The sequence below is a fragment of the Lathyrus oleraceus genome, chromosome 7 (assembly GCF_024323335.1).
Source record: "Lathyrus oleraceus cultivar Zhongwan6 chromosome 7, CAAS_Psat_ZW6_1.0, whole genome shotgun sequence".
NCBI classification, from domain to species: Eukaryota; Viridiplantae; Streptophyta; class Magnoliopsida; order Fabales; family Fabaceae; genus Lathyrus; species Lathyrus oleraceus.
Genome location: NC_066585.1, coordinates 408,683,675 through 408,707,887, shown reverse-complemented (window position 1 = coordinate 408,707,887; position 24,213 = coordinate 408,683,675).

The window sequence follows — 24,213 nt, the reverse complement described above, 5'->3', positions numbered from 1 at the left end:
AATATTATTGGATTATTATTATTGGAATTATAAGTTGGAATCAGTAAAAAGAGTTCCATTTGGTAAAAAGGGTTTTTTTCACGTGAAAACCAGAGAAGCGACAGAAAGTGAGAAAAGGGCAAGGAGGAAGAGCAAGAGAACAAGGGTTGAAGAAGGGGAAAATCTTGAAGTTAAAGGATTTGCCGGATTAACTCAGGTAAGGGGGGTTTATCGTCGTTTAATGGGTATTATGGGTTAACATGTAATGGGTAGTAATAAGCCATTGAATTGACCCTAATTGGGATGAGGAATGCTGTAAATGATGATGAATAAGTTATGTTAAAACTGTAATTGAATCTATATGTGGGTGAATCGTAAATTTCTGGACGTGTAGCTTTTTACGGAATTGAAATCGGAGATCCGGAAGTCCTCCGACGGCGAAAAATGCGGGGGATTCTGCATTCTGTTCGTGTTAGCGCAGGAACAACTTTCTGTCTTGCGTTAACCGGTTAACCCAGGGTGTTAACCGGTTAACACTGTTATGATTTAGGAAAATTAATTTCTGTTCTGCGTTAACCGGTTAACCCAGGGTGTTAACCGGTTAACACTGTTAAAATGTGCCAGGAAGCGTGTTCTGTGTTGCGTTAACCGGTTAACCCAGGGCGTTAACCGGTTAACACTGTTTGAAAAGTGAAAAATTGATATTTAAATATTGTGGACATATTTGATGATTGGTCTATATTGGTGTATGATATAGTAGGGATCATTTCCCGTTGTTTTGAGCAGTATAGGTATTAGTAGAGTGTGCTAATACTGTGATTTATTATTTGGCATGATATGAATATGATTCTGTGATAAATATGCTGATGATGTATGATGGTATGCATAATGCTGTGAATATATCTATTATGTATGAAATTATGGATGGACTGTTTATGGCTTAGAGTGTGAGCATATGTCCATTGTGGATTGTTGTTGATGTTGCATGCGAGGTGATTTAGCGTGCATAGTATGGCCTTTATGGTGGTAGCTAATTCCCATGGTGAGGAATTAGTGAGTGAGTTATTGTGGATTGTTGTTGATGTTTGCATGCTAGGTGATTTAGCGTGCATAGCATAAGCCCTTGGGGTGGTAGCTAATTCCCATGGTGAGGAATTAGTGAGTGAGTCACTAGGTATCAAATGAGTGGGACTAGTGAGCTTGGTAGCCGTATCTGGGTTTGATCGGTGAGGTTGAACTATGTGTTCACGAATAGTCGGTACCGCATGCATGGAGTCTCATTGCATAATGTATGTATGGCGTATAATATGAATGGATGTATTCCAATATTATACGTGTGTTTTGTGTTGGGTTGAGTATGATTATGATTTTGAGTTGATGTTGCCGTTGCTGAATGTGTGATCTGATTTGGATGATGAAATGTGTTAAATTACTTAGCATTACATGATATTTTATAATGCTTATTATATCGATTGAGGAACTTACCCTTACAACTATGTTTCAGGTAACGAGCAGTGATTGAGTAGAAGCTAGTGCTTGGAGTCTAGTGTAGTTCCTTAGTGGGTCATGCTCTGGTAGATGTAACATCGGGACGGGATGTTTACTTTGTTTTCAATTGTGGTTGTTGAACAGTTTTACATATAATGTGATTACATGGTTTGCATGATTGATTAGATCTCTATCCGTTGCGAATTGTGCAATGTTTTATTTTGATTAATAAATGAGCATGACAAACTATTTTGGTGAATGGTGTGAAGTGTCAAGTGTGACACCCTTAATTGCATATCTACTCTGATTTATATTTGTTGTTTTAATTATTATTGGGGTATTTTAGAAGGGTGTTACACAATGCAATGAGTGCAATCAATAATTGTTTTACATTGTCCCTAGACATCATATGTGGATTGTAACACCCTTCTAAAATACCCCAATATATAATTAAAATAACAAAACATAAATCAGAGTAAATATGCAGTTCAAGGGTGTCACACAATCACTTCACACCGTGTTCCAAAATATCTGGTCATACTCATTTATTTATCAAAATAAACATTTGCATAATTCGCAGCGGATAGAAGTTAACAACAACATGCAAACCATGTAACATATTACATGTAAAATTATTCAACAACCAATAATGAAAATAAGGTAAAACATCACGTCCCGATGTTACATCTACCAGAGCATGACCCACTAAGGAACTACACTAGACTCCAAGGACTAGCTTCTACTCAATCACTGCTCGTTACCTGAAAAATAGTGGTAAGGGTGAGTTCCTCAATCGACATAATAAGCATTATAAAATATCATGTCATGTTAAGTAATTTAACACATTAATCACCCTAATCACCTCACACATTCGGTAACGGCACATCAATTCAAATATCATACTCAATACAAATACAACTCATGCTCATACTCAATATCAACACGAACACACGTATAATATTGGAATACATCCATTCATATTATACACCATACACATATTATGCAATGAGACTCCATGCATGCGGTACCGACTATTTGTGAACATATAGTTCACCTCACCGTCCAAATCCAGGCACAGCTACCAAGCCCACTAGTCCCACTCATTTGAGACCTAGTGACTCACTCACTAATTCCTCACCATGGGAATTAGCTACCACCCCAAGGGCTATGATATGCGCGCTAATCACCTAGCATGCAAACATCAACAACAATCCACAATACTAACTCACTAATTCCTCACCATGGGAATTAGCTACCACCATAAAGGCCACAACATGCATGCTAATCACCTAGCAATGCTAAATCATCAACCACAATTTAAGAATAGACATATGCTCACACTCTAAGCCATAAAACAGTCCATTCACAAATGCACACATAACTGATACATTCACAAGATCATGCATACCATCACACATCATCAGTATTTTATCACATAAGCATATCAGATCATGCCAAAGAACAACCGCAGTATTAGCACACTCTACTAATACCTATACTACTCAAAACAACGGGAAATGATCCCTAATATATCATACATCAGCTGAATTACGTTACTCAGCTGAACAGTTAAAAACTGCACAACAACAGCTCAGGAAAATCACAATCCTGCCCATACGCGTATTGCCTAACCCCATACGCGTATGGCCCATCTCCTGACCAAATCCCATACGCGTAACACCATCTCATACGCGTATGCTACGCGTACCACTTCCCCATACGCGTACCAACAGAGACCAAACTACGTTCAAAACATCATCTTCCTCATCCATACGCGTATTGCCTAGTGCCATACGCGTACCAGACCATCTCATACGCGTACTGCCTAGTGCCATACGCGTATGATCAGAAACCAGATTTCCAGATCTGCTATGGTCTTCTCTGCTACGAGATCTACCAATCCCAACCTCCTACAATCCAATTTTTCACAATAATCGTTCATATCATCTAACACGAATCATACCCTATTCAATTTCATCAATTCTAACACTTTTACATCTAATTCCTACGAATTCCTTTCAATCATAATCCAATTTTTCGTTCATCCAATATTTCACAATTTTCATCATGCATCATTCAAATCAGGGACAAATCAATAGTCCATCACTACCCATTACATGTTATCCCATAATACCCATTAATCGACGATAAACCCCCCTTACCTGAGTTAATCCGGCAATCCTTCAGCTTCAAGCTCTTCCTCTCTTCAACCCTTGTTCTCTGGCTCTTTTTCCACTTTTCTGTCTCTTTTCCTTTTCACGTGAAAGATAAACCTTTTTACTAAATGGGACCTTTTCTAAATTCCAACTTTTATTCCAATAAAATAATAACCCAATAATAATAATTCCAATAATAATATTCCAATTATTTAATTAAATTAATAAATATATTATTAACTTAAATTAAATAATTATCTTATTTTATCGGGGTGTTACAACTCTCCCCCACTAAAAGAGTTTTCGTCCTCGAAAACATACCTCAAGCGAATAACTCCGGATAAGACTCCTTCATCTGACTCTCAAGTTCCCAAGTCACATTGCCACCTGCTGGTCCTCCCCAAGCTACCTTCACCAAGGCAATCTCTTTACCCCGCAACTGCTTCAACTCTCGATCCTCTATCCTCATAGGTGATGTTTCAACAGTCAGGTTATCTCTCACCTGTACATCATCTACTTGGACCACATGCGATGGATCAGGAATGTACCTCCTCAACTGAGACACATGAAAAACCTCATGCAAATTCGCAAGTGACGGCGGTAAAGCGATACGATAGGCTACCTCCCCTATCCTCTCCAAAATCTGATAAGGACCAATAAATCGAGGTGTCAACTTCTTCGACTTCAAAGCTCGACCAACCCCAGTTATCGGAGTAACACGAAGAAACACATGATCTCCCTCTTGAAACTCAAGTGACTTCCTCCTCTTGTCGTGATAACTCTTCTGACGACTCTGAGCAATCCTCATCTTCTCCTGAATCATCTTAATCTTTTCCGTAGTTTGTTGAACAATCTCCGGTCCAACCACAACACTCTCACCGGACTCATACCAACATAAAGGTGTCCGACATCTCCTACCATACAAAGCTTCAAACGGTGCCATACCAATGCTCGAATGAAAACTATTATTGTAGGTAAACTCAATCAAAGGTAAATAACAATCCCAAGCACCTCCCTTTTCCAAAACACAAGCCCTCAAAAGATCCTCTAGTGACTGAATCCTCCTCTCAGTCTGACCATCAGTTTGCGGATGATATGCAGAACTCAATCTCAGCTTAGTTCCCAAAGCCCTCTGCAAACCTTCCCAGAACTTCGATGTAAATCTAGGATCTCTGTCCGAAACAATACTCGACGGAATACCATGCAAACTTACAATTTTCTCAATATACAATTCAGCTAATCTCTCCAACGAATAATCCATTCTGATCAGAATGAAATGAGCCGATTTTGTCAATCTGTCAACAATCACCCAAATAGCTTCAAAATTCTTAATTGTCCTCGGTAAACCAGAAACAAAATCCATACTGATACTATCCCACTTCCACTCTGGAATAACCAACGATTGCATTAGCCCAGACGGCTTCTGATACTCAATCTTTGACTTCTGACAAGTCAAACAAGAATAAACAAAACTCGCAATTTCTCTTTTCATTCCCGACCACCAAAATAACTTTTTCAAATCATGATACATCTTCGTAGCTCCAGGATGAATACTCAGGCCACTACGGTGTCCTTCCTCAAGAATACTCTTCTTCAGTTCGGTAACATCCGGAATACACACCCGATTACCAAATTTCAAAACACCATTCTCATCAACTCTGAATTCACCACCTTGACCTTGATTCACTAGAGTCAACTTATCAACCAAAAGCACATCGGATTTCTGACCCTCTCTAATCTCATCCAGAATACCACTCGTTAACTTCAACATTCCCAATTTAACACTATGGTGAGTACTCTCACACACCAAACTCAAGTCTCTAAACTGCTCAATTAAATCCAATTCCTTAACCATTAACATAGACATATGCAATGATTTCCGACTCAATGCATCAGCCACTACGTTTGCTTTACCCGGATGGTAATTCAAACCAAAGTCATAATCCTTCAGAAACTCTAACCATCTCCTCTGTCTCATATTCAGCTCTTTCTGATCAAACAAATACTTTAAACTTTTATGGTCACTGAAAACCTCAAATCTTGACCCGTACAAGTAATGCCTCCATAACTTCAGAACAAATACCACAGCTGCCAACTCTAAATCGTGCGTCGGATAGTTCCTCTCATGAACCCTCAGCTGTCTCGAAGCATAAGCTATAACCTGCTTATTCTGCATTAACACACCACCTAAACCCAACAATGAAGCATCACAGTAAACCTCAAATAGTTCTGACGGACTCGGTAATATCAGAATAGGAGCAGTAGTTAACCTTCTCTTTAACTCTTGGAAACCTTCTTCACATTTTGAGTCCCAAACAAACGCTTGCCCCTTCCTAGTCAACATCGTCAACGGTAACGCCAACTTAGAAAATCCTTCAATGAACTTCCTATAATAACTTGCAAGTCCAAGAAAACTTCTTATCTCAGCAACTGACTTCGGAGCTTCCCATTTAGATACCGCTTCTATTTTAGAAGGATCAACAGCAACACCACCTCTGGAAATCACATGACCAAGAAAACTAACCTCTTCTAACCAAAATTCACACTTAGACAGTTTAGCAAATAACTTCTTTTCTCGTAGAACTCCTAAAACCACTCTCAAATGCTCAGCATGCTCTTCTTCAGATTTCGAATACACCAAAATATCATCAATAAACACCACAACAAACTTGTCTAGGTACGGATGGAAAATCCTATTCATATACTCCATAAACACTCCAGGCGCATTAGTCACACCAAAAGGCATTACAGAATACTCATAATGTCCATACCTTGTTCTGAAAGCAGTCTTCTGAATATCCTCAGTTTTCACACGTATCTGATGATATCCCGATCTCAAATCTATTTTGCTGAACACACTCGCACCAACCAACTGATCCATCAAATCATCAATCCTCGGCAAAGGATACCGATTCTTGATCGTCACTTTATTCAGTTGCCTGTAGTCCACACACAACCTCATAGTACCTTCTTTCTTCTTAACCAATAACACTGGTGCACCCCACGGTGACACACTCGGACGAATAAATTTCTTATCCAACAGATCTTCCAACTGACTCTTCAATTCAGTTAACTCAACAGCAGACATACGGTACGGAGCCATCGACACCGGCCTAGTACCAGGTACCAAATCAATAGAGAACTCAACTTCACGCTCTGGCGGTAATTCATTCACTTCTTCCGGAAACACATCAGGAAAATCACACACCACGGCTAGATCACAAATCACCAGTTTATCTTTAGCCTCCAAAGTCGCTAACAGCATAAACAACTCTGCTCCATCTATTCAAATCAGGGACAAATCAATAGTCCATCACTACCCATTACATGTTATCCCATAATACCCATTAATCGACGATAAACCCCCCTTACCTGAGTTAATCCGGCAATCCTTCAGCTTCAAGCTCTTCCTCTCTTCAACCCTTGTTCTCTGGCTCTTTTTCCACTTTTCTGTCTCTTTTCCTTTTCACGTGAAAGATAAACCTTTTTACTAAATGGGACCTTTTCTAAATTCCAACTTTTATTCCAATAAAATAATAACCCAATAATAATAATTCCAATAATAATATTCCAATTATTTAATTAAATTAATAAATATATTATTAACTTAAATTAAATAATTATCTTATTTTATCGGGGTGTTACATGGATCCCCATGTTCTTCACATATCATTTTGGTCAAGAAATCATCAAGAGTTTGAAGTTTGTTTGCCTTGGAAACCCTAATTCATCTAGGTATCTTGTGTGACTTCTTCAATAAGTTTCTTCAATAATTGATCAAATATTTCAAGGGATATTTCATTATACATCATCTTAAGCATATATGATCCTCCATGAGTCCCAAAAGTCAAGAGAATGTCAAGCTATCAAGATGGTTCATGGTGGTTGACCAAAGAAAGTCAACTGGTCAAAACTGGGGTTCCCTAGACCCTATCTCCTACACTTTTTGTCATATGAAAATGATTAAAAGAGAGAAGTTACTTAAAATGACATTACTAATAACTTTCATGTTGAAGTCAAGAGCTATTTTTGCTTGGAAAGTCGTTTTTTATGGTGAAAGATTATAGGTCATTTTGTCTGAACCCTAGTTTGGAGGTCAACTTCTCAAGACCATAACATGCTCAATTTGTATGATATTAAAGCCATTCAAGTTCCATGATCAAATTCAAGATGTCTAATTAAAATTTGATGTTTGGAGGAAGTTAAAATTCAACTTGCAAATGCATGTGCCAAGAGGAAACATTATAGGTCATTTTGGGCCAATACCATTGAACAAGTGATTTTCCTCAACTTCTAAAATGCATAAATCCTTTATGTCAAATCCAAATGAGGTAAAATTTGTGACTAAATTGAATAGGTTTGAAATAGATACAACTTTTATGAAGGAACGTTTCTCATTTGAAGTCCATAGAAAAAGTTATTCAAGGTGGAAGAAGTGAACATTTGACTTGGGACTTAGAAAATTTTCAAATATGTTTGATTTCCCAAACTTCCACCTCAAAATTCATCATGATCCAAGCTTCAAATGAAAAAGTGTTCAACATTAAAGTTGTTTCCCTTGATCTCACCTTTCCAAAAAGTCCAAGATCATCCCATTTGGCCAAAGTATGAAGGACTTGCGCATGGGTGCAACATGAAGAACTATTTGGATGATTTTCACTTCCACTTTTCATACACGATTGCATGGCTTTGTAACATGGTTTCAGCATGATTCACACTCAATTTTGGACCTAATTGCATCACTTGATGGGCCTATCACACGCCCATGCAAGCATGCAAAGAGAATTTCACAAAATTTCCAAATTTGGAAGTGTGTAGAAATCAATCTCATGGCCTATAAATACAACCCTCATTGCTCAGAATTAAGGACCTCATGCCCAAGCTTTGAACCTGCAATCCCAAACTCTCACCATTGAAGGATAAGCCTGAAGATTTTCTTTGAAAATTGAGTTTCAAATCTCCATCTGTTTTGAGATTGAAACTCCAAGAGTCCATACCTTTCATTGATCCTTATCACTTCCAATAAGCATCTGAAGCAAGGCCAAGCATAATTGAAAGCAAGATCGTGCCAATCCGAAGCTCCATTGAAGGTGAATTTTCAGAATTTTCATCTCTTCGATTCTCCCTCAATTCTTCACCATTCTTGTTGATTTTTGGTTGTCTGAAGTCCTATCAATGTAGGCAAGAAGATTGAGTTGCTTTGAGGTCAAATTGAAGCAACTCAGTTCATGATCCTCAAAATTCAAATCCCTGTATCTTTTTATATACTTGGAATTGGAGAAAATTGAGGCCAGATTCGTGCTCTTGAGCATTTTTCCTTCAAATTAGTGTATTCACTTTTCATTTTCCATTGAGTTGAGATTGGACCAGACCGGTGGTGCTAATCGGAGAAGATGACCGAAGCTAGGGCTCTAGTGGTGCGCTGGATCAATTCAGGCCATCTGATATGTTTGAAATGTTTTAATCTCACGTGTCCAATCTAATTACCATGCCTGCAACGCGTTTGACTAAGGACCTTGTGGAATACGCGCTCCTGGCCATCTGATTTGCCACCTCAATTAATGAGGGAGATCAGATGGCCTTTGTTTTTTTGATTTTTTGATTTTTCCATTTAATCCTTTTATTTTGATTAATTCATAATGATTTAATTTTTAATCCAAAAAATATGAGACTTTCACAAAAAAAAATCAAATATTTTTCTATTTCATTTTCTGAATTGAAATTATTTTTTGGATTAATTTTGATATTTTTCATGATTTAATTATTTTTGTGCATATTTTTAATTGTTTAAAAACACTTTTGACTTTTCAAAAATTATGAATTTTTTTGTCTAAGGTCCTTTGGCCTTGTTTGACCTAGGATAAATCTCTTGGCCATTTATTTGGTGTTTTGAAGAGGTTTTAGGTTTTTGACCAAACATAATTCAATTTAAATGCATTTTAATTTGATTTTTAATTGATTAGTTATGTAGAAATTATGTTGAGCCATTTTTATTGGCTTTTGAAGTTTGACTATGTGTTTGAGCCTTGGTCAAGTTTGATTTGAATTTTTTGGATTAAAATCATTGGATTTAGGGGATTGATGAAATGTACATTTCATCTCCCAAAATGAATGAATGATTTTAATTTGATAAAAGTCCTCCCAGGACCAATTTGTGTTTGTATCATTTTCCCCCCCTCTCCATCTTCAATCCCATTCTATCTCATCCCTTTCATTGACCAATGAAGTCTCAATATCCTAAGGCTAATTGGTTCATCAATAACTTTGTGTTAGGTGAACCAATACATGTATGAATGAGATAGGTCCATCCTTTGATCTTTTTCTTTTTTGTGTGTGGTATGTTTTTGGAGTATGGTTCATTATATCATATCTCTAACATGCATTAACACCAAAATTTCTATTGCCCGACCTCAGATAGGTGTGACTTCTACATAAGTCCAATTACAATTGCTTAACATAGCGCTAAATTTTGACCCAAAGGCATAACATTCTAGTAAGTGAGATTGTAAATCTCCCCCCTTTTATGGTATTATTTAGAAACTTGGCCTTTTTTTCCTTCCTTTGGAAGATGTCTTGGTTCAAGGATCCATGCTTGTGAATAAAGGGTTGAGTGTTCTCCAAAGAATGACTTAATCAACTGAAAATCAAAACACCAATAACATCTAATCAACTAACATGTGACTAACTTTTATTATTCTTGCTTTTAATTTCAAGTCATATACTTTATGCAATTAAAATTCAAGCCATTTACCATTTCATTTGTCATTTACATATCATTTAACTTGTTTATGTTTATGTCATTTTCACTTTGCTCATTTGAGCCATATATTGTGATTGTATATACTTGCTTGTGTATTTTCCTTGTGTTTATGGTCTTAGGACCTTAAAATACTTAATAAACAACAAAAAGCCTAAAAATGTTTGTGTGAACTTTTGGATTTGATCTGAACTCTTGGACTTAAAACTAGGCAACATTCCCTATGCAAAAGGACTTGGCCAATGCCAACATTTCTGAAACCAACTTATTGTGATTTGAGCTTTCATCTGATGCAAGTATTGGGATCCACATGAATTCATCTGCTACATGGTATTGATACAACTGTTACTTTGAACCTGTGTCTAATGCCTTATTTTGAGCCAATCAAGGAATATGCCATCTGATACATGAGAAGAAGAAGACTATGAAGTTGCTTGCTTAGATGTGGCTATCTTTATTTGATGTCTTGCTCTTCATTTTTCTACTTGCTTATTGATATTGCTTTATTTAAAGTCCAAAGGGAAAGTGGGTTTCTACATGATATTCTTGTCTGTTGGATTGCATCCCATTGGTCAGATCTTTCCAACTCTTAACTTTTAAATTTCTGCTTAGGTTTAGTCTCTTAATCTCCTCCCATTTCTTAAATTTCAAATCTCTCCCCCCTTTACTAAATTTATTTGCTTGTGATTTCTAAACTTAGACCTTATTGAAAATTAGAAACTTCTGCCTTATGCCATTGCATTTTAAAACTCTTTTCCCTATCAAACTTGTAAATGAATCTAATCATATTGAATTAAAATTTCAAAAGACAAAAAGAACTAACACTAATTCAAACTTCTGGGCCCTTTGTGCCTCTTTTAAACTTAACCTTTTGCTAAAAGTAATCCACTCACTTTGAAATTGTTACCACGAACTACGAGGTTTTGATCCCTCATTTTTATGTTGGTACGTAGACACAAGTCCGAAGGTCTTGTCAAACACAAAAATATAATCAATGAATTCTTTTTCTCATCCCCACACTCTATTTGTTTCAAACATATTTTATACTAAAAACACATACACACATAAAAAGGGCTCCCTAGAAGTACCTAGGACACTTTAGGTGCTAACACCTTCCCTCTGTGTAACCAACCCCGTTACCTGTAATCTCTGGCATTTTATTAGTTTTGATTTGAAAACTTCTTATCTTTTGGTTTTGTTCGTACTTTTCCCTTTTCCTTTGGAAACAATAAAAGCGTGGTAAGGACTCTGGTTTTTATTGACGTTACGTTTATCCATAGCTTAATGGTCACGAATTTACCGCTACAGTTAGAATTAATCCTTATAAAGTAATCAAGTGACTTTTAATCACTTGAATGGATTGTGGGGTTATACATGATCAAATGATTTAATTGATCAAAATTTCTTTTGATCAATTTGAATCAGAGGGTTTGAATTAATTTTGAATCTATGACTAATTCTAATCTAAGGGCTAAAATTAAATTCAAAGGCTATTCATAAAGGGAACATGCATTTGTTAAAACTATTCAATATTCTAAGTCAAACTCTAGTCTTAAAGAAACGTGCATTTATATGGCTAAAAATAGTAAAATAAACTCCTAAGGGGCAAAATGGGTCTTTACAAGAATATTGATATTGAATTAAATTCTACTCATGAAAATCAATTTAAAATCAATAAAATCCAATTAGTTATGATTTCCTAAAAAATCTAATTAAAACTAGTTATCAACATTTCTGAAAATTCTAATATTAATCTAAGCTCAAAATTCTAAAAATCATAATATAATAATCCTAAGATCAATGAACAAACCCAAGGAAAGAGGTGTAGAATATGAACATAGAGTGTAGAATTCAGCAATAGGGGCTTTGGGCCCAACAAAATAATCCCAAATACAAAGAAATATTGTTGGATCCAAAATGGCTAGCATATATTGAAACAAGGGTGTGGAAAGCAAAATATTAGGCTTAATGGCTAAGTCCAACAGAATTTGCAAAGGAAAATGTAAAAAATCAGCAAACTCTTCTTGTCTTCTCTACACATCAACTTCCAATTTTCATGTCAAATAAGAACCACCACCGAAGTTTCGGCACCACCGCGCCGGAGGCGGCTGAGTTGGCTGGAGTCAAGAAAAGGCACCACTTTCTTACTCCTCTCAACCTCTTCTATCATAATCTATCATCTATTCTAACTAAAAGTTAATTAATTCTGGAAAATTGAGCCAATTAAGTTAAGAACCCTAAGCATAAAATCTAAAATTAAATGGAGATGGAGGAGAACTAAACCACCAAACCTTGGGGTTTTGATTCTTCATTACACAAGCTACATTGTGGTATCAAAAATCCAGCAAACAAGCAAGGATGAAAATTCACTGACCTACAAGAACGAAGCTTTGTTCTTGGAATTTGGTGTTGGAAATGAAGAAGATAAAGTGAAAACCAGAGATATACTACTTGGAATATTTAATCTTCTACTTCTACTATGAACTCCTCATCTTCAAGAATCAACTCTAAAAAATTCTGAATTGAATTGTTGTTGTTGATGTTGATTATGTGAAAGTAGGAATAACGTTGAATGCAAGAGGTTTAGCTCAGTTGATAACAAACTTCAATGTGGAACTTGCTCCAATTGTGATTTGAGATTTGGTGTAGGGAGAGGAATTGGAGAAGATGAAGTTAGAGGAGAAAAGTTGAATTTGCAATGAGTGACTTTGAGAGTGATTCTGATTTTGGCCATTGCCCCCTTAAATTGATGAGAGTGATGAGTTTATATAGATGCAAATTCCAACTGTTTTTGTCAGTTTTTCGGGTTGTGGAAGTTGGAAGTTAGTGCAACCGTTATGGTTAAGTGACTCAATGAACAAGTTGGTTAGTGATGTTAACATTGTTAGATTTTCTATTAAATGTTAGTTGGGAAAGTTATGAAAATTAGGGGATGTTAGAATATCTTAAAGTTGATGATTTGAAGTGTTGGGAATACTTGATTTAATGTATGGATGTTATTGTTAATTGTTGCATAAATGAGTGAAAGTTGCTATGTGTATTGATGCATGCATTGGAACTGGTTTGGAGTGCAAATGAAACTACATTACTACTGAAAATGCAGTATTTTGGTGCACAGTCCTAGGGGAAATCGATTTCCCAAACATGGTATTCGATTTCCATCACCCATAAATGTATTTTTTGGCTACCGGAGCAGGGGAAATCGATTTCCCAAACATGGTAATCGATTTCCATCACCCAGGAATGTATTTTTTGGCTACTGGAGCAGGGGAAATTGATTTCCCAAACATGGTAATCGATTTCCATCACCCAGGAATGTATTTTTTGCTACTGGAGCAGGAGAAATCGATTTCCTAAACATGGCAATCGATTTCCTTCACCCACAAATATTTTTTTCTTAGTTTTGATGCACAGGCTCATGTGTGAGGCATAATGGCTTGATTTTCTTTATTGTGTGATTAGAAATCGACTTGAAACAAAAGCTTTCAATGCACTTTTGAACATGGAATTAATGGGTCATGGAATGACTTGATCAAATGGACAATGAATTTGTATCAATGGGACTATAAGTCAAAGCATGAATGAATCTTAACATTTTAATAAAACCATGAAAATAATTGATGAAGTGGGAATGAAATAAGACTCGTATCAAATGGATCATGATACCATGAGGTCAATGAAACATGAATGCAAACATACCTTGAATCATTCACAAAACACCATGAATTAGGGTTTACTAGGTCAAAGTTCAAAGCTATGTATCAATCAAGATTCTCAAGCCAGGTGAGAAGTCAACTCAAGTGGCGCATCAATTCCATGAACCATAACTAGGGTTTCCACTACCTCAATGTACACCATATGGTTTGCAAACCTTAAAGCCAAGGACTAGGGTTTTAATGAACCGTAGATCAGAAAGTCAAACCAGTAAAGCACCTGAATACCAACTATTCCTAATTAGGGTTTGAAACAAAGCCCAAAGCTCCAAATGAAACACCTCAAACCATGGACCCATAGTTAGGGTTTAGAAGTCGTGTTAATTACACAGAAGGTCAAACACAAGATCCCATAGGACTAAAGTCAAGAATTAGGGTTTCAGCCCGTAAGGTGTGCAATACCACAATCTTCAAGAAAAGCCCTTATATTTACCAACCATAAACCTTGAATCTATGATGCCTGTTAGAAAGTGTTAATCATGAATGAATGATGCACATGAATGAAATATGAATGAGTCTCAAGCCATAAGTCAGATGAGAAGCGAAAAGGGAGGGCAAATTTTAGGGTACAACAAAGTGATATATCTTTAATGATCCTCCAAGATTTGTTGGATGATTGAGGATGGATATTAGGGTTAAGGTGGCTTGGGCACACCTTAACATAGTCAGAGGGTCTTGAGGCTTCATAGATGAATCTCATGCCTTGGTGTTTTTGGATTATTGAGTGTCATTAATTACAAATGCATATGAGATGATATGTATAGGATGTATGCTCATGTATAAGGGTTCAATAGGATGATGTGGAGGTAGGGTAAATTTGAGGGTATGACAAGCTTCTACCTCCACTGAACTCATCCTTCCTCCGTCGCGCCGGAGGTCACCTTTGGCGGCGGCGGAGACCTAATTCCAAAATAACCTAAACCATCTTCTTCACCTTTTCACCCTAATTCCAAATATCACAATAAAATAATCCAATTCATCCTAAATCATCTAAATCGAAGCAATAAGACCCTAAATCTTAGATGTAAAATTAAATCCTAAATTCTTGGAATCAAAGCCCTAAGGGTTAGGGCCTTTAATTCCCCTAACCTTCTCCTACACGCCGGTAACAAATATGCTATGAAATGATAAAGAAGAATGGAGGTAACTTACCGAAGCAGTGCCGAAGTTCAGGTAAGAATCTCTACAATCTCGAATCTTCTTACTCCTTCTTCTAATTCTTTCTATTCTTCTGGTTCTCCTACTTCTTTTGAATATTCTTGAGAGTTCGTGAAAGTAGAGAGAAGTGTGAGTCGTGATATCGTGTTGAGCTCTAGAGGGAGAGAACTATGAGTGTGATGAGGCTAAACTCTACTCTATTGAAGCTTCGATGTGAAGCTTCAATGAAGTATGTCGAAGGAGCTCTAGGTCAGGGTGAAGAGGAAAGTTTTGAGAGAATGAAATCTCAAAAATTTGATAGTGGTGAAAAATGAATCGTGTATCCTCTGTGATTGAAGAGTGATTGGTATTTATAGATTCCAGGTTCTTAAATTCGGTTAGAAATGCAAACTCAAATTCATCTAAAATTACATCGAGTTAGTTAGAGATGCATCAATTCTGTTAGACTTAATTGGAATGTGAAATGAAATGTTGTTAATTCTATTAGTAAATGCAAGTTTAGTTAGCGTGAATGAGTGTGATTCTGTGTGTGTTCATCTAGGTTAGTTAGAGTGAGGTTAATATGTTAGTTGTTAGATTGGCTTAATTGAATAGTGAAGTGGATTTAGTAAATGTATGTTATGGTTGTGTTAAATTATTGTCAGAAGGGTGAAGTTAAGATGAAATTGGTTTCTAACTCGGTAATGTCTTTATGCAGGTTGGAATGCATTTGTGCCCTGTTATCTTATTGCAGGTTGAATGGTTTGGACATGTTGCAGTTAATCTGCTTGGAATGTTGTGTTATGTTATGGAAATTTGCAGGTGAAATATATTCGTTTTTGCTCTGCTATGTGAATGCAAGTGAAATCATGTTCAAAAAATGCAAGTGAATCATATTATGTATTCGCAGGGCTTTGTGTTATATGGTATCCCGTTAACAAATGATGCAGGGCTGCACTATATTGAGCTGTTAAAAATGCAAGTGAAACTCATTTATTATGCTATGCATTATACTGGTGGATTCTATTGATTTTTCTACTTGGTACATGCTTATGTTGAATGTTGGTGCAGCTTGGACTGGATCTTAAAATTGGGTTGTCAAAAGATGTATTATTTCACTTGGTAAGGAACCTGGTGTTAGAGAACTTGTTATTTGTTGTGCTATCTGACCCATCTGAACTTCAAGATTTTTGATGGAAGAGGTCATGTTCCTATGATTATTTCTTGTTTCCTCTTGGAACTGGGAATTTTGAGCAACCATATTTTCAATGGCAAGTTCCCATTCAACCTTTTTGGGTGCTTGTTGCTGATATTGCTGATGTTGTTATGTATACGGTTGTTGTTGTTGGTACTGTTGTGGCTGGTTCTGATATTGAATGGGACCCTGCTTTGGAATGTTCCCTTGTTGATCTTTCTAGGAAAAATTGGATGATTCTTCCACCCTGGATTATAAGTGTTAGAGTAAGGGTTATTTTGCTTCATAAATTTGATCTCTTCAATTTATTGCGCAGTTGCAATACAGTATACAGTCAAATAAGGTCCTGCACAAATTTCACAACTTACATTCTGGACTGGCTGAATTTGAGCTACATGTTGGGTACCAATATTCATAGCCTTTAATTTTTTCTCCACTTTTGCAGCAATTGTGTCTTCGATTCTTATTTTATTGGTTTCAAGCTTCAGATTAATAGTTCCTTCAAATTTGCTTGAACACATGTCATATAACTCCATGTGCTCATTTGCAGCTATTGCTTCAATGATCTTTTTAATACATGTGACTGTTGAAAAGTTTGATGAGCCACCGACTACTGTATCACTCAATTGTTTAGTTTTCAGTCGGAGACCATTGACAAACATCTGTATTTGCTCTGTCTGGTCCAAGTTGTGTATAGGACAAACAACAAGTATCCTCTTGAATCGTTTGTATGAATCACCAAGTGATTCACCTTCTTTTTGTTTGAAGTTTATGATGTCGTATATTTTCCAGAGGAAAACTGAAGCTGGAAAATACTCATTCAGAAAAGTGGTTTCCATTTGTTTCTAGGTGGTAATACTCCCATTAGGTAATGAGTAGAACCATTCTTCTGCATCTTTGGATAGGGTGAACGGAAACATTCGTAGCTTATTTGCCTCTTCCGTGTGCCCTCTATTTTTAGAGTGGTGCTCATAGTTAGAAACCTTTGTAAATTATTGTTGGCATCTTCATTGATCTTTTCCGAAAAAGGTTTCCTCTCAAGTTGATAAATAGTGATGGGATGTAGCTGAAAGTTTGGCATATTCACCGGATGGTTTACAATAGTTAGCCTACTGCCCGATGCATTTGTCATCCCATAGTCACCTAATAGTATTTCCGGTGGTGGTGGATTTTCACCCATTGTTTCAGCCTCTCTTTCTGGCTCTTTTTCCGGCTCTGAATTTGGCTCTGAATGAACAATTGGTTGTTCTTTGTTCAATTCCATCTTTGCTAATCTAACTTGTCTGAGTCTTGCATGCAAAGTTCTTTCGATTTCTTTGTTAAAAGTTTTAAATTCAAATTTATAAAAATAATGGAAAATAAAATAAATAATGTTGTAAAAAAGGTTTTCAAGGTAAAGGAACATTCCAGGGAAGGTGTGTAATTTGTCCCTATAACAACTCTGAGTCACTATTGCATCAACAAATATCAATTAATTACTACCAGCTCTCAAGTATATTTTCTCCCAAGGCCTTGGTGATAAAACCTTTAATCTTTCAACCCTAATCTCTATGTCCATAGAAAAATACCGGTGAAATTAAGCCTTAATATATCGAGAATTATCTAGTTCATACAGGGTATTCCTATTCCTAGGTGATATCTACTGCGGAATAATCTTATGAAAGCATTATCAATGGCGGTCTAGCCTAATTGATAATCATACAACAATCTCAATTGTTTCAAAAGAGAAAGTATTAAACACATCAAAAGATTATGGTAGTTCTAAAAAACAATATTGTCATTGCAAATGTAAACTCAAAGTCATTACAAATTCAAATCAGAGATACCTCCTAGTATTGGGTAGTTTAGTTACTCATATTCTTCAAAATAAATTCAAGATAAAAATTAGACATTACAAGTGATTGGATAACTTGGACCTTCAATTGCGTTCGCTCATGAAAATCTTCCGCTCTCTGAATTCCTTGATCTCTCCAATTTTTAATCGTGTAACAATTCTTCGTCCTCTCCAAAATTCCTTCATTTCTCGTAAAAACTCTCATAAATAGTGAAAATTCATTGGCACTGGTTGGAAATCCCCAAAACATCCTTTCAGCTTAATAGTTGATAAAAAAACAAAGGAGCAAAAAGAATCAGGGCATGAGCCAACACGACCCGTATTAGCTGACACGGGTGGCCGTGTTGCACTTCTAATTTTCTAATTCCTTTTTCGAGCTCAGGAAAACTGACACGGCCTGTGTCAGGTGACAGGGGCGCCCATGTTGTGCCACTGATCCTTCCATTTTCTTGAATTCTTATAAGGTTATCATCCTGCCACGGCCCGTGTCAGGTGACACAGGTGGTCATGGCAGGCCTCCTATAACTTGGCCATTTCCTTCCTGAAACACCAAATTTCTCCACTTTCTCGCACCGAGTCTTTTGGGTCTTCTACTTGGACCTGAAACATAGAAAATGCACACACCCAAAGCGTAAAATGCGACAAAAAATAGAAATGACACTAAATAATGATGAAATAGTAAAATAAGCTACTGATGAAAGAAATAGACTCAACAAAACATTAATTAAAACAAAGTAATACAAATCATCTGGATTCTCGCAGAATAAGTGACAAAATACATAACATAAATGGTGACTAACCAGTGGTCTACAATTCTAATCGTATTATTAATTGTTTTTTAGTTTATTCATAAAAAGTGGTTTTAGTCTTACTAAAACAAAGAAAGGAAGAGGAAGAGAAACCCTAGAAGTTGAGAGCTTGATCTCCAGTCCGCATGCAACATCTGTGTGGAAAAGTACTTTACAGTTGTCAGACATGAATCGCACTAAAGTCTATGAACTAAGGAGAATACTTTGAGTAGATAGGGCCTACGCCCCGTACTCAAAGTTACTATAGACAAGGGTAATAATGATCTCTCTCATCATTATTCATTTCCTAAGGTTCATGGTACATAATTTCCATTATAACTGTTAAGTATTGATACTCATTTTCTTGTTGATCTTGCTGATGCAATATTGCTTGTAAAGAAGAGGCTGGGCTATCATTTGATTTGAGTTGTACTAAAGTCTATAAACGAAGGCGAATACTTTAAGTAGTTGGGGCCTACGCCCCGTAATCAAAGGTACTCTAGACAAGGGTAGGAAAAATCCCACTCATCATTCTCCGTTTCTTAAGGCTCATGACACACAACTTGAATCATGATCAAAAAGTGTTGATACACCTTTGTTGTGCTTGAATAGAAGTCAATTGTCTATCTGCAATATTTGACTTGTATTAAATGTGAAGTCTTGAACTTGAATTTGAATCTTGTGAGATCAAGTGCATCAAGTACAACTTGAACACATGGGACTTGCCTATCAAGTGATCAAGGGTCTTTTGATAACTTGAACAAGCTTGGGGAGTTGAGCACAATTAAAAGGATTTGGTTGATCAAAGTAAATTTTGTTCAATACAATCAATGGGAATGAAAAAGATCAGTTGAATTGTGTACAAAGGATGATGACTAGCAAGTCCCTAGGTATTAATCATCTAACCTAAATTTTAAACACGTAAATCTAAGGGAACATGTTATGGGTTAAGGTGCAATGAAATCAGGGAATTCACATCAAAGTTCTAACAAGAAACAATTGATTGAATGTTTAATTAAACCTAAAAAAGATTAATGAACAAACAAATTCTAGTCAATTAAAATCTAATAATGAAAGAACTAATCATCTAAAACATGAATGAATCAAATCAAATCACATGTTGTAATCAACAATCATCATGCAATTAACAATCTAAACCTAAACAAAAACTAGGTTAAATCATATATTTTTCAACTCATTTTTCAATAATTAATCAAGAGTTAATCAAATCAATTAATTCTAATCAACCACTAATCATGTTAAAATCCTAATTAAAACTATCATTTAATCTTATGTCAATATGAACAATTATTAAAGAAAAATTATAGCAAAAATTAACAAAACAATTAGCAAAAAAAAAGTGTAAAACAATGCAAACAGAGGGTACATTCAACAGGCCAAGGGTGTAATTAATGGGAAAGGCATGTAGAGCCCAAACAGAGGCCCAGTCCTAATGTTAGCCAAGGAAATAGGGGTGTAGATGCCAGACATATGTAGCGGTAAATTTTTTGAGATTAAGCTATTGATTAACTTAACTCATAAAGCAAGAGTCGCCACAACGCTTTTATTATTTCCAAAGGAAAGGGAAAAAGTACGAACAAAACCCAAAGAAATTTTAAAGCAAAAACTAATAAAAGATAAAAGGGTATTGGGGTTAGTTATGCAAAGGGGATACATTAGCACCCTAAATATCTATAGTACTCTATAGGAACCTCTTTGCAAATCTGTGCATTTTGGTTTAAAAAAAAGGTGTTGTTTGCAAAATGATTGGGGTGGCGAGGAAAGAAATGTTTTTATCATTTTTATATTTGCCAGGACTTCCTGAGTCTCATGCCTACGTACCAACAAAGTGAAATGGAGGATCAAAACCTCGTAGTTCATGGTAAAAATAAAAAAGATGTTTGTTTTAATTCATTTTAATGAAAAGACATTTTGTCATTTTAAGGAGAATACTCAACTAGTCACCCATAAGTATGAGAACTTTTCATCACCATAGAAAAGGGCTCCAACTTGGATAAAGATCAACAAGTATGTCACTAGTTCTTTTGGGTGGAAAAGAATTATCATCAATACTATAGGGATAGGAGAATTACATCTCAACTATGGAAATGACTCATGTCTAAGCTTTGATAAAAGTTTAAAAGAAAAAGTGCACAAAGGGCATAAAATGATTTAAATGAGTTATGCGTTTTTTAGTCTTTTTGAAATTAGTATGAATATGCTTAAGATGTGTTAGCATTTATTAATAAAAATATTTTGAAAATCACTTGACAAAAGTCAAGATTTATTGAGAAAGTGGTTCAAGTTTAAAACCAGAAGGTTTTAGAAAAGAGAGAAGATTTTGAAAATTAAAGAAGGAGAGGAGAAGAAGAGACTATCCTAGAGAATAAAGTAAAATCTATGGAGGAAATATCTAACCAAGAGATAACAAGCTTTATGACATAAGTCAAGCAAGAATTCTCTCCTTTGGATTAAGCCTCAAGCAAGCCAAATAAGCAAAGAATCAATCAGGTATCAGATGAAACCAGGATAATCAAGCCAAGTTTTCAAAAGAAGTCCAAAGTCAAAGGTATCAGATGAATCTCAGAGTCTCAAATTACAAGCTTCCAAAGCAAGGGTCAAGGTCCTAATTTTAAGTCCATAACTCCACAACAATACTAAGGATAGTAACCACAAGTCCATGAATCCAAGGAACCAAGTTTTTAGGGGGTTTCTCCTTTATTAATGTCTTTTTTTAAAAATAAATCCAAATGGACAAAGAGTAAATAAGCATAAACATAAACAATATGGTATGGGATGCTAAAATAAAAGCATAAAGTAAATGACAAAATGATAAAGAACATAGATAAATTACATTAAAGTAAAGTGAATACAAAATGATGTAAGTAATAAAAAAGAGAAATACTATTTTGTCACTTTTTGGAGAACACTCAACTATTCACCCACAAGCATGGAAATCTGGACCTTTACATCACCTATGAGAAGGGCTCCAACTTGGATAAAATAAACAAGTATGCAACTAGATCTCATAAGTGAAAAGAAAACAATATTTCAAATAATACCATGAGGAGTAAGAGACTTACAATCTCACTTATGAAAATGACTTACTTTCGGGACAAACTTAGCGATATTTTAAGCAATCGTAATTGGACTTATGTAGAAGTCACAACTATCTGAGGCTGATCAATAATAATGTTTGTGTTAATACATGCCAGATAAATGATATGTAAATCATTCTCCTAAAGTTGTGCCACACAAAAATGAAAAGATAATTGATCAAGCACAAAGTCTAATAGAGTGGTCCATTACATCAATCCATGCTTCATAATACTTAGGACAAACTTATGCATAAATCCAAAGTACCTTAAATGATCCATGATCAATTAGGAGGTAAATTTGAAATGATTAAAGTTCATCAAGCATCAATCCACACATCATGATAAAAATGGACACAAACCATACAATTGATTAAAAGAAAAAAAGAGATGATGAAGAAGAGGACAAGAGAGATCACACCCAAATTGGATCAAAGGCTTGATCAAGTCACCATCAAGAGATGATGAAACCAATGTTAAAATCAACTAAGATCCAAGGCTAACAGATATAAAATATAAAGAAAAATAAGATAAAATGCATTAAAACAATTTTAAAATGAATTTTAAAAGGGAAAAAAAGAGAAAATCCATAAAGTCCTTCAAAACACCAAATAAATGGCCAAGAAAATTATGGAAGGTTGGAAATAAAATAAGCATATAATAAAATTTTCAGAATTTTAAAATGCATAAAATTATTTTTAAACTAATTAAAATAAAGGAGAAAAGAGAAAATTCAAGAAAAATAGAAAATCAAGAAAATAAAATGTTGAAAACTAAAAATCACATGAAGAAGAATAAAAGAGAATTTTAAAAATTATTTTGGTATTTTTTTGGATGTAAAATGAATTTTCTATGAATTTTAAAATAAAATGCAATTTAAAAGGAAAAAGGAAAAAGAAATAAAATCAGAAAAAAGACGGAGCGTTGGATCTGACTTCATTAATTGACGTGGTAGATCCAACAATCACAAGGCTGGTGAACACAATGGAAATTAGCCAAAATAAAACACATGATCTAATTCAAATTGGACCAATCAAAACATTTCAAATGTCCAACGTGTCTCCAAACTCATATGACTTGAGACAAACTCTGGTCGTCTTCCCCGATGGTCCCTCACCGGAGTTTCATCATTTGGTAAATTCAGAACATGATATCACCACCAATGTGATCACCTCCTCACCACGAATTCAACCTCATGCTCCAAATTCATTTATCTAAATTGAGCATGGGGAATTTCAAATAAGTTTTAGAAGCAAGCAGACCACAAAAAATAAAGTTAAATGATGAACACAATCAATCAACATCAAATAAGTTTGGGGAAAGCATCAGAGAGTGAAAGACTATATTGTGGTAATTATTTGAGTTCAAATGATGCTCAGAGCTACCTTGTCAAAATGGTGATCATAAGTTGATGAAGCTCGACCTGGTTAGAGCGATTCAGGAGGTATTGGAGCTTGGGAATTGTTGTAAAAGCTTCAGAGAATACCGAAGGTGCTAATGGAATTAAGAAATTAGATTGAAACAAGCTAGAATTCAAAACACGATAGTTAAACTTTCTGGATAAATTTCAGATTGAAGCAGGGATTTCTTGACTCTCAAAATCTTGGAAATGAATGCAGTAGCTTCCTATATTTATAGGTGAATGTGTCTGGATCCAAATACGTGTGGAATGAAGCTCAATTCATGCAAAATGAATTTGATCATGAATTGAGAAAAGTCTGACTTCCAATCCATCAAAACCCAGTCAAATGATGCGTTTTAAGAGTCAATTAACTTCTGAGGACTTAGTTAAATATGTTTAGGTTCAAAACGCGTGCTAATTTGGCTTGGAATTGAGATTAGTGAAGTTCAAATTTCGGACCATGGTGATTTCTTCAGTTTCAAGTCACCATGTTCAACTTGATGGGGCATCTTGCTCATGAGGCTTTTTGATCTCATTCTTTTTCCAATGCGTTGACATCATAACAAAGATTATAATGTGCCAATAAAGATTGAATTTTGATTCTTTAGCACAAAGTTGTGGCATGTTAAAGTTGGCACGGAAAACTGGTCATGTAACTTAGAAAATTCT